General features: G+C 43.4%; 1 protein-coding gene across 2 annotated transcripts in view; it reads right to left on the bottom strand.

The window, feature by feature from the left end:
- Nucleotides 1–13,519, bottom strand: part of esama (endothelial cell adhesion molecule a) — a 60,186-nt gene that overhangs the window by 26,561 nt on the left and 20,106 nt on the right. The window lies entirely within an intron of this gene.

Here is a 13,519-nt window from a genome sequence, read left to right as displayed (position 1 = left end):
TGTCACATATCAAAAAAGCCTATCTACAAGCTCAGCTAATGTGCGACATGATGCGCAACAAAGTAGGCCTAGAAATCAGGCATAACTTGCTGAGCCACAAGGAACCCCCTATATGTTTTTTTTTTCTCCTGCTCACTCATACACAAATATTAACAGCTATTTCCTGGACTACAATCTGGCTGCTGTGCTATTAGTAGTGTTTACATGCTAGACAGAAGGGGGGGAGCAGGGAGTCCAGGGACGTTAAAAAGAAAAACGTGATGAGCATTAAAATAGACGTGAGTTGGTTTTGAACGGCTTGCCAGAGCCAAAAGTGTCATAACACAGAGCGTGAGACCTGCCTGCAGATTGGGTGAATGTTTTACACATACACTCTCAAAGGACTTAGTGGTATTCCCACACCGACCATGCCATAACAATTTAGTGATGCTCTCTGTAAACAAACTGCCACACACACACACGCACGCACGCACGCACGCACGCACGCACACACAGGGGATTAATGATGATTTTCAGCTTGGAAACATGTTTTTGCTATCCCATGCCAACAGTTTGTTCTGTGTTAGAAGGCCTACATTTCTTTTAAATAAAATATTATTTCCTGCCTCCGAATCTGTGATTTCACACACATAGAGCTCCAATGAGGAACTGGGAAAGACAAATTGGATGCTTTTATTGACTACATTTTTCACCATTTACACATCCAGTTTGTAAAACACAACCATGATCACAAACCATGATCTCTAACATGTTACTATTTTGTAAGTAATAGTATAATCCTTTTAACTTATCAGTAATAACCCATACTATGGGTCCATAGTATAATTTACTTTCACTGCAACAATGATTTTGAAGGAGTATATGTCATATTGAAAATAAAAGTAGGTTTCACAATAACTAATCAGTGGATATTCCAGGGTTTCCATCAGTTGCATCAGTTGCCACATTGCAGATTTACGGTAAAATCCTCAGTTAATCCTGACAATGTACAAATGTGACCAAATGTAAGGGTCCATTTGGTCACATTTGTACACTCTCTGAGTAAAAAAAAAAAAAATTATGAGGATCTTACTTTGTACAGACCGAACAATCCCAGGTCAAGAAGTATGATCTATCAAACTAAGATGGCACTTCACTAGCTCATGACGACTTACACACAATATGGACAGTCGGTTCTTATGTGCATGTACAAACAGAATGGACACATGTGCTGTATGTACATGCATACACAGATGCACTAACTATATGTACATCACCGGCTCACATAAAATGCATCGTGGATCCACTGCCTCAACCCCGTCAACAACAGTATCATCATAATTATAGGATCCTGCGTGCTAAGTCTGCTAACGTCTCCATATAAGGGTGTTCACAGGACTCTGATAACATCCTGCCTGCTCTCTTCCTGTTGAAAACATTGCTTATCCTAATTAGAGAGCTCACCATCTCAGCAAAGGGGGGGGGGGGGTCGTCTAAAAAATAACACAAGGCCTCCCTGATGGGGGGGAAATGACAAGTAGAGTTGCTGTCCCCAAGGGATATGGTCATTTTTGAAGGTTTGGCTTTTCAATATCCCCCAGGCCTGGAGTGGAATAGAAAATGTCCCCTTCCCACTGTTTAAAGTGAGTCTCATGAAGATTCTCAATCAAAAACAAAATACAAAACACCTGCAAACTGTGGAGTTGGGCAACATCTGCCTCAACGGAGGTCAAGAAAATATTGGGCGTAATAGTCCAATGTATTCTTGACCCCCTGTGAAACATTAAAACACACTAAGGGACGGACGGTCATCTCTGATAGTGTACAATCGCTCAACTGTGACTAACTGTTTATGGAAAATACCAATTTGCCTGGTGTCAGCACACTGTGGCAAGGGGCCAAGAATGACAACTTTGGCCAAAGATAGAAGGTCAGGAGGAGAGTGAGTTTAGAGGAAATGAGGACAGTCGTAGTCTATAAGGATTCAGAGTCTTTATGCATGCGACATGCTAATACAATAAATATTATTGATAAATCATTGTGTTGATACTGGTTGGAACGATTAATACATGTGTATATTTTTTTGCCACGCCAATGCCAGGGCTCTAAGGATGGTGATGTCTGTCCGCCACTTTGGTCCCACCGTCCCAAATAGCATATCTGGAAAAATGTCCTCTGCACCTTCATGCTCCCTGGAGGATGACCGCTACTGGTTTTGGTGACACCGTGGCCTGTTCTCTAGCACCATCTTTAGACCAAAAATATCCATTTGCACACTTATAATCCCAAAATGTAGTGTGTGGATTCGGATTGCCGTGACACCTGCTGGGTGCACTGATGTTCCTCGGAACCATAACAATTTGAGTGACCACATGACCTTTCCTTTAGTGCCACCCTCATGCCAAAATTCTGCATTCAATACCATAGTACCATCTGGATTCTGAACTATCTGTCAGGACGACGCCAGGTGATGAGGATTGGATCAAGAGTCCCCTGGGGCTGTGTCCTGAGCCCCCTCCTCTACTCCCTGTATACCCACAACTGCGTGGCCACACACAGCTCCAACTTGGTCATATAAGGATCATGAGGAACATGACAAGACAGCCTACAGGAGAGAGGTCAACACACCCTGACACAGTGGTGCCAAGAGAACAACCTCTCTCTTAAGGTCCTTACACACCGGGGCGATTTTTTTCATGCGAATAATACGCTTTTTAAAAAAACCTTATAAAGTCAATGCAAGCTTCCACACCAGTTTCGCGGAGCGAAAAAAGCGTCTTTTAATTATTCGGAACGAGTCCGAATTTTGCGTATATTCGCATATTCGCCGGTGTGTAACCGCCTTTAGTGTTGACAAGACTATGGGAAGAGAGGAGGGAGGCTGGACCTGATCACTATCAACAGGCCTATTGTAGAGAGATCAGCTTCAAGTTCCTCGGCATCACCGAGAAATGCATTGCCCTCAACTATAAAGCACTGCATGCGGACAGCCTAGATCATCAGAGGATGTGAGCTTCCCTCCATTCAGGATATATGGAACGGATGGTGTATCAGTAAAGGTCGTTGGATTATTAAAGACCCAAGTCACACCAACCGTGGACTGTTTCAGTTGCTACTGTTTGTCAAGCTGTACAACAGCTTCCACACGACACTTTATAATTATAATTGTACATACTAAACGTACATATCATATTTAGAGGTAAGACCCATGCATACCACCTAACAAAGGCACCTTTGTGCAATTGTTAATGCATTATATGTTTTGGTTGTTATTATTGCATTTCATTTTTTACTAACAAGTAGACTTTTTGGGCCATATTATGGGAGTCTGGGAGTGGTGCAATGACAACAGGTGCACAGCAGATGGGTGAATTTACTGCCACTCAGTGGCGTGTTTTTCGCTGCCTGCATGTGTTTGGTATTTTGGGGACTTGCCGTGCACTGGTGAGAGAGGAGAGGTGCAATAGGGGGGGTGTCATTTGCAAATCAGCAGCACACTACTATTTTGGTGTCAACGAGGACACCTGCTTGGACCAGGTCAACCAGGTATAGCGAGGAACACACAGCTCCATTGCTATTTTCGGAGACGTCTCCAAACGTACGCGAAACCCACTTTAAATATGTTATGCTTGGCTGATTCCCTTTGTGCTGCTTGCATCCCTCAAGCTGGAAAAATATTCTAGTAAATTGTTGCTCAAAGCACAGCACACTGCTCTTAAAATGTACAAAAAGCGATCATTTGATTGGTCATGATTGAATCCACCTGCTAAACACCCGGCGTATTCTGTCCTAACTCATCTCACCACTGCACTGCTTGTACTCCACCCTTTTCTGGTCCAGAAATGACCAGAAGTCTGTTGCCTCGACACCACTCTGACTGTGCTTCAGGGCAGCGAAAATAGACGATCTGTCTTGTAGATTGGCTATTTTCAGCACGTGACTCTGTCGTACGAAGTATAAATCAGGCTTTAAAGGGTCTTTAGATGAAAGGTGTGGAAATTGAACAATAGGCCTACATTGATTTTGCAAGCTAATGCAAGCTACGGTAATGAACAATTCAATTCAATGTGGAACCTTTACGTAACACAGCAAGCATTTCTCAAAGACCTCCTTCAAACATGTACAAAGGTGGCTTCCTACTGTGTGCCTGTTGATGCATTTATGACCTTGGGAGAAAAATATCAACCTCATAACTATAGTCTTTAGATCAGAGGCATCATTATCCACTTATCCACCGTAACCACTTAAAATTCTCTACACCTAGTAAACTAATACTTAGTTGGCTAATGTTGGCTCTGTACACGATCCACTCTTTCCCCCCCCCTCTATATCAAATCTCCTAGTCAAAAATAGCCGGTCGCGTTGTGAGCCTGTAGATCTGCTATTTTCAGCTATTGTTCACCTGAGAATAGGGATGCTAGGTTTCAAGTGGTTAAAACTGACCTTACATGGTCAGTGCCTGAGTCCATGTATTTGTGTTGAAAGTTCCTAACCACTTGAACCCTGCATCACACTTCTGGGAGCATATTCCGACAAATACATTGACCGTTCCAATCAGAGATTCTGACCAAATGTTTACAGTAATAGAGTAATAAGAAAGAAAGTTGAAGCCACTGTCTTTGAGGCCCAATCCTGGCATGCATTTATATTGGAGTTGAACATCCTTCCTTGACAATGATCAATCTACGTTAAATAAGTAAGTAGCCAATGATGGTTCCCATCTCCTGTTCCCATAGCATGAGGTAGCATGGAAGGAAGTACATCCCCTGGACATGATGCTAGTATGTCACACTTAACCACAATCCAACCCTTGATGCTTGCTGAGTGCCAAGCAGGGAGGCATTTTTATTGTCTTTGGTATGACTTGGCCGGGGATTTAGCCCCCGACCTCTCAGTCTGCCCTGGGTTGGCACCCATAGTGTCAGTTTGCTTGCCACTAGTTCCGGGGGCCTGACCCAGTGCCTTGCCCCATCCTTCTCTCTCTGACTTTGTCTGTGACCCGTGGCTTGTCTCCGTATATGACCACATTTCTGATGCTGGTCACATAACAGTATGGAATGAACAGGAAATGAAAGGTAATGAATAGATAGAAAAATATAACACTGCCTCTGAAAAAAAATCTGGCCTCCTGTCAATAAAAGCTACATGAGGTTTATAAACGAGATGCGTTTGATTTCTCATATAAAAGCATCCCTGACATCACATACAAAAGTATACATTATATTATTATTATTATACAGTATAATACTAACCGCTGTGTCATGTAATTGCACCATGTTATGCAGTTGCTGTGCACCTCATGTGAGGGGTGTTAAGGTCAGAATGGGTATAACAGTACCTTTGTGTATGAACTATACAATGCAGCCCAACCTATATTTATGCTATAATTGCTGGTGTGCCTGTGGAGACTATAATTACCCCGCTGCATGCAGCCCCTATCACTGAAATGTCAAACACCGACTAGACTAATGCTAGAATACACAGTAGCAACAGCGACCACAATGCAGTCCCAAGGCACAAAGAAGGACGGGCTGGCCTGTGACTATCAGATTGAACAAGGCAATCATCTTGTTCCCAAATCGTAGTCTTTTGATGCTCCCCAACGCTCAACTGCCCATCATCTTGGTCTAATGTTCCTGGTATACACAACAGGACCGTAGCTAAGAAGAAGAAGGGTAGAAGATTACTGTATACTACTGTAGGTCTTTATGGTCATATAATATATACAGCACTAATTCACTCTTAATTAGATAATACGTTTTTGGGCGGTGTAGCCGCCCCTATAAGTGGGGTTGGGACACCTCATTAGCTGTACTGTGATTGGTTCATTAGTACACCCCTAGCTGTACTGTGATTGGCTGACTCTATTGGCTGACTCTATTCAGCACTGTGATTGGCTAGCGAGACACATGATAACATTAATGACCTATAAATAGGATTATGCACTTCAAAAAATAAATCTTTTTTTTTTTAAGTGAGCTTCCATCACTATGATGACCACTGTGATGACCACACCGCCCACTTCACACTGGGTGTGATTTTTAGTTAGCTTATTTAACTAATCACTGTAAAAATACACATTGTCCATATTTACACTCTCAGAGGTAAATGAAAACTCTGGACTTTATAGCAGCAGGATGAACAGCCCACAACCTTAGGTTCAGTGTCAATACGTAGTGCATGCTAACAAAAAAGGTTTCTGATGTCCATCTTTTTAGGATGATGACCCTTTAACAACCACTCACCTCTCTGACATACCATTCTAAACAAACTAAATCAAGTCAGTTAAATCAGTGTTTTCAATGTGCTTTGTCCCATAGAAAAATATCAACACGCAAGCTGACTGCAACACGCCACGGTATATGCAGTTAACTTTGCTGAAGGTATAGCTCTCATACCGGCTAAGGCTTGTTCAGAGTGCATCGTATATATAACATACTAGGCTACAGTAAAAGCTTCCATGGAAAGAGGCTTGGGTCATTAATCAGACTTTTCCGGGTTCTGAGCTCATAATGGAACTTCCATATGAAAACAAAGACACGTCATCACAGAGAAGTTGATCAGACTGCACAACACCCTTTTCTTCCACTAACACCACCCAGGACAACGTAATACTAATAAATCAATACAAAAGATTGATATAGTTATGCAGTGGTAGTAAATCAGTTCTATTTGGCGACCTTTTGCTAAATTTTCATGGTGTTTTTTTGTCAATCCAGCAGTATTTATCTTTACAACTGAGCCCAAAACCCTCAAAAATCTGATGCCAGTGAAATTAAGGAGTACATAAATGCTTGTGCTCACTGCACACAAATACTAGATATCACATGAATTTTGTTTCACTTTTGATGTGTCTTTCTTGGCTTGACAGTAGCTATAACAGGACACTGTTTGAATTAAAGACTGACGGATGGCTTATAGGCCAGGCACAGGGCAAGATAAGACCATGTACTATGTGTGAATGTGCCAGATAAAATGTGTGCGTGCGTAAGTGCATGCACGCGTGTGTGTTTGTGTGTGTGTTGGGCTTGAGAGTGCAGAGGAATATTGGTTGGCTTGGCAGCGCTTCATCTCATCGCCACTGCACTCAGAGATGATTGGGCTGGGATGTGGAAACATTGAAGACCCCCGTGTTAAACCCCCCCTTCCCAAAGCTCACACACACACCCCTAATCCTATCAGTGTTCAAAGGCTGGGCTATAGGTAAGACCCAGAAGACAGACACATCTGTTGGGTTAGGGGCAGGGGGGGGTCTATAGCAGCAGCAGACGGAATGGGAGCGAGAGACTAGCCCCCACTCCCCCCACCCCTCTTTCTGCCCTATATTTCCATTGCTCTCTACACTGTCCTGCATAGTACAGCACTGGGTCCTTTGGTCACCTGCTTGATTATGAACGGAGCTCCAGTTACTGTTTGAGAATCCATTTGAATAATGCACTACGACAGCAACACAGAAGAGCACTCTAGGAAGTTGAAACTGAATAAAGCAAAAGCACAATGTCGTTTCAGAGGGAATGTCATGCAGGTGACTTACAGTACTGTACAGTAGGTGTCTCACTAACTTAGCACATTAGTTCTATAAAAGAACCTGGTTAAATCAACACTAAAATAAACACCTTCTTGTTCATTTCCTTACGTTATCAGAAATAACTCTAAAAGTCGCTCACTCTACACATAAAATTGTACAATTATTAAATCTTAATTTATCTATTTGTATCTCAGAGTGTGTAACAAATGTAACCAAATGGACACTTATGGGTCCATTTGATTACATTTCTACACTCTGTCATATCTGTATAGGCCTATCTCGCTCTCTCTCTCCCCAGCAGTATTTTTCCCTCAGAAGATTCCTACAGAGGGTGGTGTTTGATGCGCCACCGAGGGTCGAGTATAAGACCAGAGCACTGTTCGTCTCCAGGTAACAGCTCACTGTTCTAAATTGGGCCATTGTACGAGCTACCTCCTGCTAGACTACCCAGAATTCAGCTGGACAATAGACAATGGGGTCCGACTTGAGTTACACAGCACCTGTACGCACTGACATAGAAAGAGAGCGGCATTCACTCGTACGTACACACAGACACAGACGCACACGCGCGCACACGCACACACACGCGCGCACACGCACACGCACACGCACACACACACACACACGCACACACACACACACACACACACACACACACACACACACACACTCTCTCTCGCTCTCGCTCTCGCTCTCTGTCTCTCTATCTTTCTATGTCTCTCTCCAGTCATTCAGGCCTGCGTTTTCCAGCTACCAGCAGTAGGGATCTGGTTGCAGGAAGGATGGGCGGGGTGCCAGCTACTTTTGACCGAATTAACAGGCTCCATTGTCTCCTTGTGACTTCGCTGAGGCTAACACTACACTGCCTGCTACTTCAATGCCAGCGGAGGGCTCCCAGCACCTTAATCTCGCCCCTTGGCTTGCACAAAAGAAAGGTTACACAATAGACACAATAGTGATTTGCTTCCAGCAGACGCCACGCAATACGATAACTCCTCAACATCCTCTATATACACAGTCAAATCTGGAGTGTTAATTTAACCCTTCAAAAAAGTAACACCCTGGCTTTTGATGTGTAGCCTGCTACAGTGGTTCTCAACCTTTTCTGGCACACTTCTTAATCTTAAAAGCCTTTGTGGCCCACCCATCTGACCACTTAACACGGCAGCCGATACAGAGCATGTTTATTTGAATGATCAATCAATCTACCTAGTTCTTATTTATTGGTATCACTTTTTGGGCGGTGTAGCCGCCCCTATAAGTGGGGTTGGGACTCCTCATTAGCTGTATTGTGATTGGCTCATTAGTACACCCCTAGCTGTACTGTGATTGGCTGACTCTATTGGCTGACTCTATTCAGCACTGGGATTGGCTAGCGAGACACAGATGACATTAATAACCTATAAATACGATTATGCACTTAAAAAAATGATTTTTTTTTAAGTGAGCTTCCATCACTATGATGACCACTGTGATGACCACACCGCCCACTTCACACTGGGTGTGATTTTTTACATTAATGTTATATTATCATAAAAATATTAGTGTTTTACCGATTATTTGGGGGCTCACTTGCTATACCCTCGTGGCCCACCAACAGGCCCCGCCCCACAGGTTGAGAACCAGTGTATCATCTGCATCAAGTCTCCTGACAGCACCACACCAAAATAAATTAGACGCTGCTATTCACGGGAGAGCTTGAACCGACGATGTCTAACCGTCTTCTATAGAGACGGGAGAAGACGAAATGTATGTATTATTTTTTTTGCCGACTTGGTGTTATCGGTAGGATTGATCACTGAGGGCTGGAATTGATGCTGGATGGAGGGGGAAGTACGAACAAGGGAGGAGGAATGTTCTGGAAGGTCTTATCTAGGAGAGCCAGGCTGCCGTGACGGGAAGTGAAGTGTCAGAGGGGGAAAGAGGAAGCAGGCCGGGACACACACACACACACACACACGCATGCATGCATGCACACGCGCACACACACACACACACAAACACACACAAACACAAGCATTACATACTTCCAAGCAAGTACACGTACACAGCACACTCACCCACCATACACACACACACACACACAACTTTTCCTGCCTATCAGACAATGCTCTGCTCCGCGTGACTTCGATTTTTTATTTCCTATCTGTATTGTTATTATTTTTTAAAGAATCTCCGATTTTCTCTCTCATCATGTGCCTTCCGTTTCACTCCCTTTTCATCTGCAGCTTATAGATACAGCATATTTTGAATGTCAAAACCAATTAAAAAAATAAACGGTGCACACCGTAAAACGATTGTGGTACTTGGGCAAAGGCTTGAGGTCCTGTGAATAACAAACCACAGGAAATTAGTTTTTCCAGCACACAATACAGAGTCTACTGTAATGTGTTTGCAGTGGGCTAATAAGAAAGCTACTCAATGCGTATAGCCTCTATGGCTTTAAATATCCACCAAACACCAATCTCCCCGCAGTGGAGATTTAAAGGCAGGGCAAGAGATAATTTTAAATGCTGGCTATTCAAATATTGTGAAAAACTGTAGCCTACTTATGGTACAATTTGGCATTCTTACAAACAATAAATATGTTTTATGAATGTTTGAAAAAGGGGTTTGAACAGCTAAGTCTGCCCCGCCTCCAACATTCAGTTGAGCATTTGTGTGATGTCAGGAGTGGTGAGTCCACCCTGGTAAACTCACTGAACTGCCTATAAACAAATACATGAATACTTATACCATCAAAGTACATCAATATCAATTGGGAACCCGATGTACTGTAGGCTACCTGTTATACCAATTGTACCCCTTTGTCAGAGTACCCGTGTCCGAGCAGGATTCATTATCATAGTACAATAAGAGGCCAGTCTATATGGTCAGTACTATGATGTCATATTAATGACATCAGGGATCTCCATATATGGGCATAAAAGGGACATAGACAGACCCTATTCTTGGATATTCTTGGATGGGCTGAAACCAAGCCCCCAGAACCCAGTGTTTGCATTGAAGCGCATTGGACATGCTGGCCATTCATAGGTACTGCAGCTCAAAACGGCTGGGGCCACTGTACATGAAAGAGCGAAACGGTTTCGACCAATGGGCTCGACTCACGAGCTTGCGCACAAGCTTGCGCATGAGGCTGCGCACTGAGGTGACGCAAAACACGTCACTAATGTGACGCAAAACGTGTCACAGTGGCCCCAAATAGGCCTCGCCCATCACACTTCACAACCCGGAAGAAGGGGTGAATTCGCCTCCTGCGCTGGGTGAGCAACTCAATGCAAGTGGATGGGAGAAGATATCCGGTGCCCTCTCTATTATTTTTAACTCGATGGCTGCAACCCAGTAGAACATGTATATCTTTGTTGACCATGACTGCTGACATCATGTTCAAAAGCGGTTTTAGGAAGGTTATTCTGTTACGTTTTTTTAATTTATTAAATGGTATTCAATTCAATCCACCAATAGAGTAGCTTTGTTTTGGCTGCCGAATGCATGTAGCAGGATTTCTTAGCTTTCTTTCTTTTCTTTTTTTGCATACATTTACTAGGATCTGCAATTCATCACTCTCGTCCATAATGTGCATAATGTGGCCAAGTAGTACATTAAAGATTTCCCTGCACTTAGCTGGAACCCTGGTATCCAGCTCGGCAGACGGGGCAGGCAACCCACTGCACCAAAGAAGATAGCTCCGTTGGCGGAGCAAGTTACGGCCGTGTCTTTTGCAGGGTCACTACACTACAGCCTCCTTTCAGAAGTGCACCCTCACGCTTCACGGCTCACGCCTCCCCACGGATCACGTCCCTCACGTTAGCTCCATGGCGGAGCAAGTTACAGCCGGGTGTTTTGCGGGGTCGCTACACTATTTACAACAGACGGCTTCACATACAAGCTAACCCCACCAGTCACTGTCTCAACTTCAATATAGGCTAATAAACACCTAACACAGAACTACTCCACCACCAGCCGGCCAGATCTATAATTCCAAGCTATTCATAAAACATTTAAAAAAAAATGTTTGTTGGGACCAGTGCCTGTTTTCATTGCCAGATATGAGCCTTTTCAAATGAAATCTGGCCAATCCTAATTTAGGTTATTTGGCTAAAATAGATACAGAATATTTAAGGATTGTTCAGTCACAAAGGAATAAGGCCTCTGTACTAGCAATTGTTCACATGGAAACACACACACACACACACACACACACACACACACACACACACACACACACACACACACACACACACACACACACACACACACACACACACACACACACACACACACACACACACACTCGCATCTCACTGACAATCAAGGTGTCTTTTGGGAGTAGAACCAGTATGGAGGGCTGTCACTTGGTGTGTGAAATAATGCATGGGTTACTGAGAAGGCCCGCTTTCTCCTCCCCCCCTCAAACACACACACACACACACACACACACACACACACACACACACACACACACACACACACACACACACACACACACACACACACACACACACACACACACACACACACACACACACACACACACACACACACACACACACACTCCGCAGTATCTACTGCTTTTAGGGAAAAAAACAAATGCATAAATAAAATAAAAACGGGCCACTTAATGGAACCCACAGGGTCAACTAACTCCATTTCCACAGTGAGAGGAAAACTATGACAGAGAAAAGAGAGAGTGGGAGTGAGATGGCGTTAACGTAGACACCAAAATAACAATCTGAGTGTGAACATGATTTGTGCTGACTCGGCGGGAACGACAATGACAGCAGACAGTGCCCATGTGATGGAAGTAACAGCCTCCATGCATAATGCATGGTCACTCTCCCTCCACTGCACCAAGAATTCAGGATGTCACCGTCCCCTGTTAAAAGCCCCTTGCCAAAGAAGCCCTTTGGGTTCATGTGTTGGCACTCATAGGGAATAAACATCTAAACAGCACTGAGCATCCTTTGGGAGAAGAGCTTGTGATTACATGATAGCCGTTGGCGATAGACCCTTGCCTCTGAAGTAGTTAGTGTTGGATCTGCCCTGTGGATCCTTTGGGGAAAATGGGCATAGTAGTACTGCCCCTGTTGCCTATTAACTCTAAAGGAATGTTTCACTTTCAAACATGTTTGGGGTCATTTTAACATTTACTCAGGCTTTTGGGAGCACCCCAGACAGTTTTTAAGTTGCTTCAATTCATTTAGATATTTGATATTAATTTGATCAGACACGGCACATTCCTATACAAACCCATTGTAACTACAAACTCCATTTTAATCATGATAGATTCATCGAAAACACCCGTCCTTGGTTCTGGTGACTGATATTGTACCTTCTGATGCGTGAGGGGGCCGTGTTTTGTCAATTATATTTTTTTGGAGAAAATACAAATGAAAATATTTTTTCATTCATGAAAAAAGTAATCAAATGGCCCCCTCACGTATTAGGAGGGCAGTATGAGTCACCAGAACCAAGGACAGGTGCTCGATTAATCTATCATGGTTAAAATGGAGTTTGAAGTTACAATACAGTAGGTTTGTATAGGAAGGGGGCGTGTCTGATAAAATGAATATCAAATATCTAAATACTGAATAAAGCAACTTAAAAACTGTTGAATAAAATGACCCCAAACATGTTTGAAAGTGAATGATCCCTTTAACCAAATTAACCCTATAGTTAATTGACCGGGGTCCCCCAGGGCTCTATGCTTGGTCCCCTCTTTTTTTTCCCCCACACACCAAATCTCTTCGCCAAAAACAGCCGATCTACAAGCTTGTATCGGCAATTTTGGTCGAAGCCTAAATGTTCACCATTATGACATACCCAGAATATGCTAGGGTTGAACAAAAACAAAACAGCAATGGCTACTATTGGCTAGGGAGTAGAGTTAAAGCATTGGTCTTCTCCGCCAGGTTGCTGTGGTTGTAGTGAAGTACACTTTAAGTAATGTCTAGCAATCAAGTCATTAGTGTGACTAAGATTAGGGTCCGTTAACCTCGAGATAAAGTA

Source organism: Gymnoscopelus braueri (assembly GCF_963280865.1).
Source record: "Gymnoscopelus braueri genome assembly, chromosome: 8".
Lineage (NCBI taxonomy): Eukaryota > Metazoa > Chordata > Actinopteri > Myctophiformes > Myctophidae > Gymnoscopelus > Gymnoscopelus braueri.
Note: the sequence above shows the minus strand (reverse complement) of the source record. Positions and strands in the feature narration are given on the sequence as shown.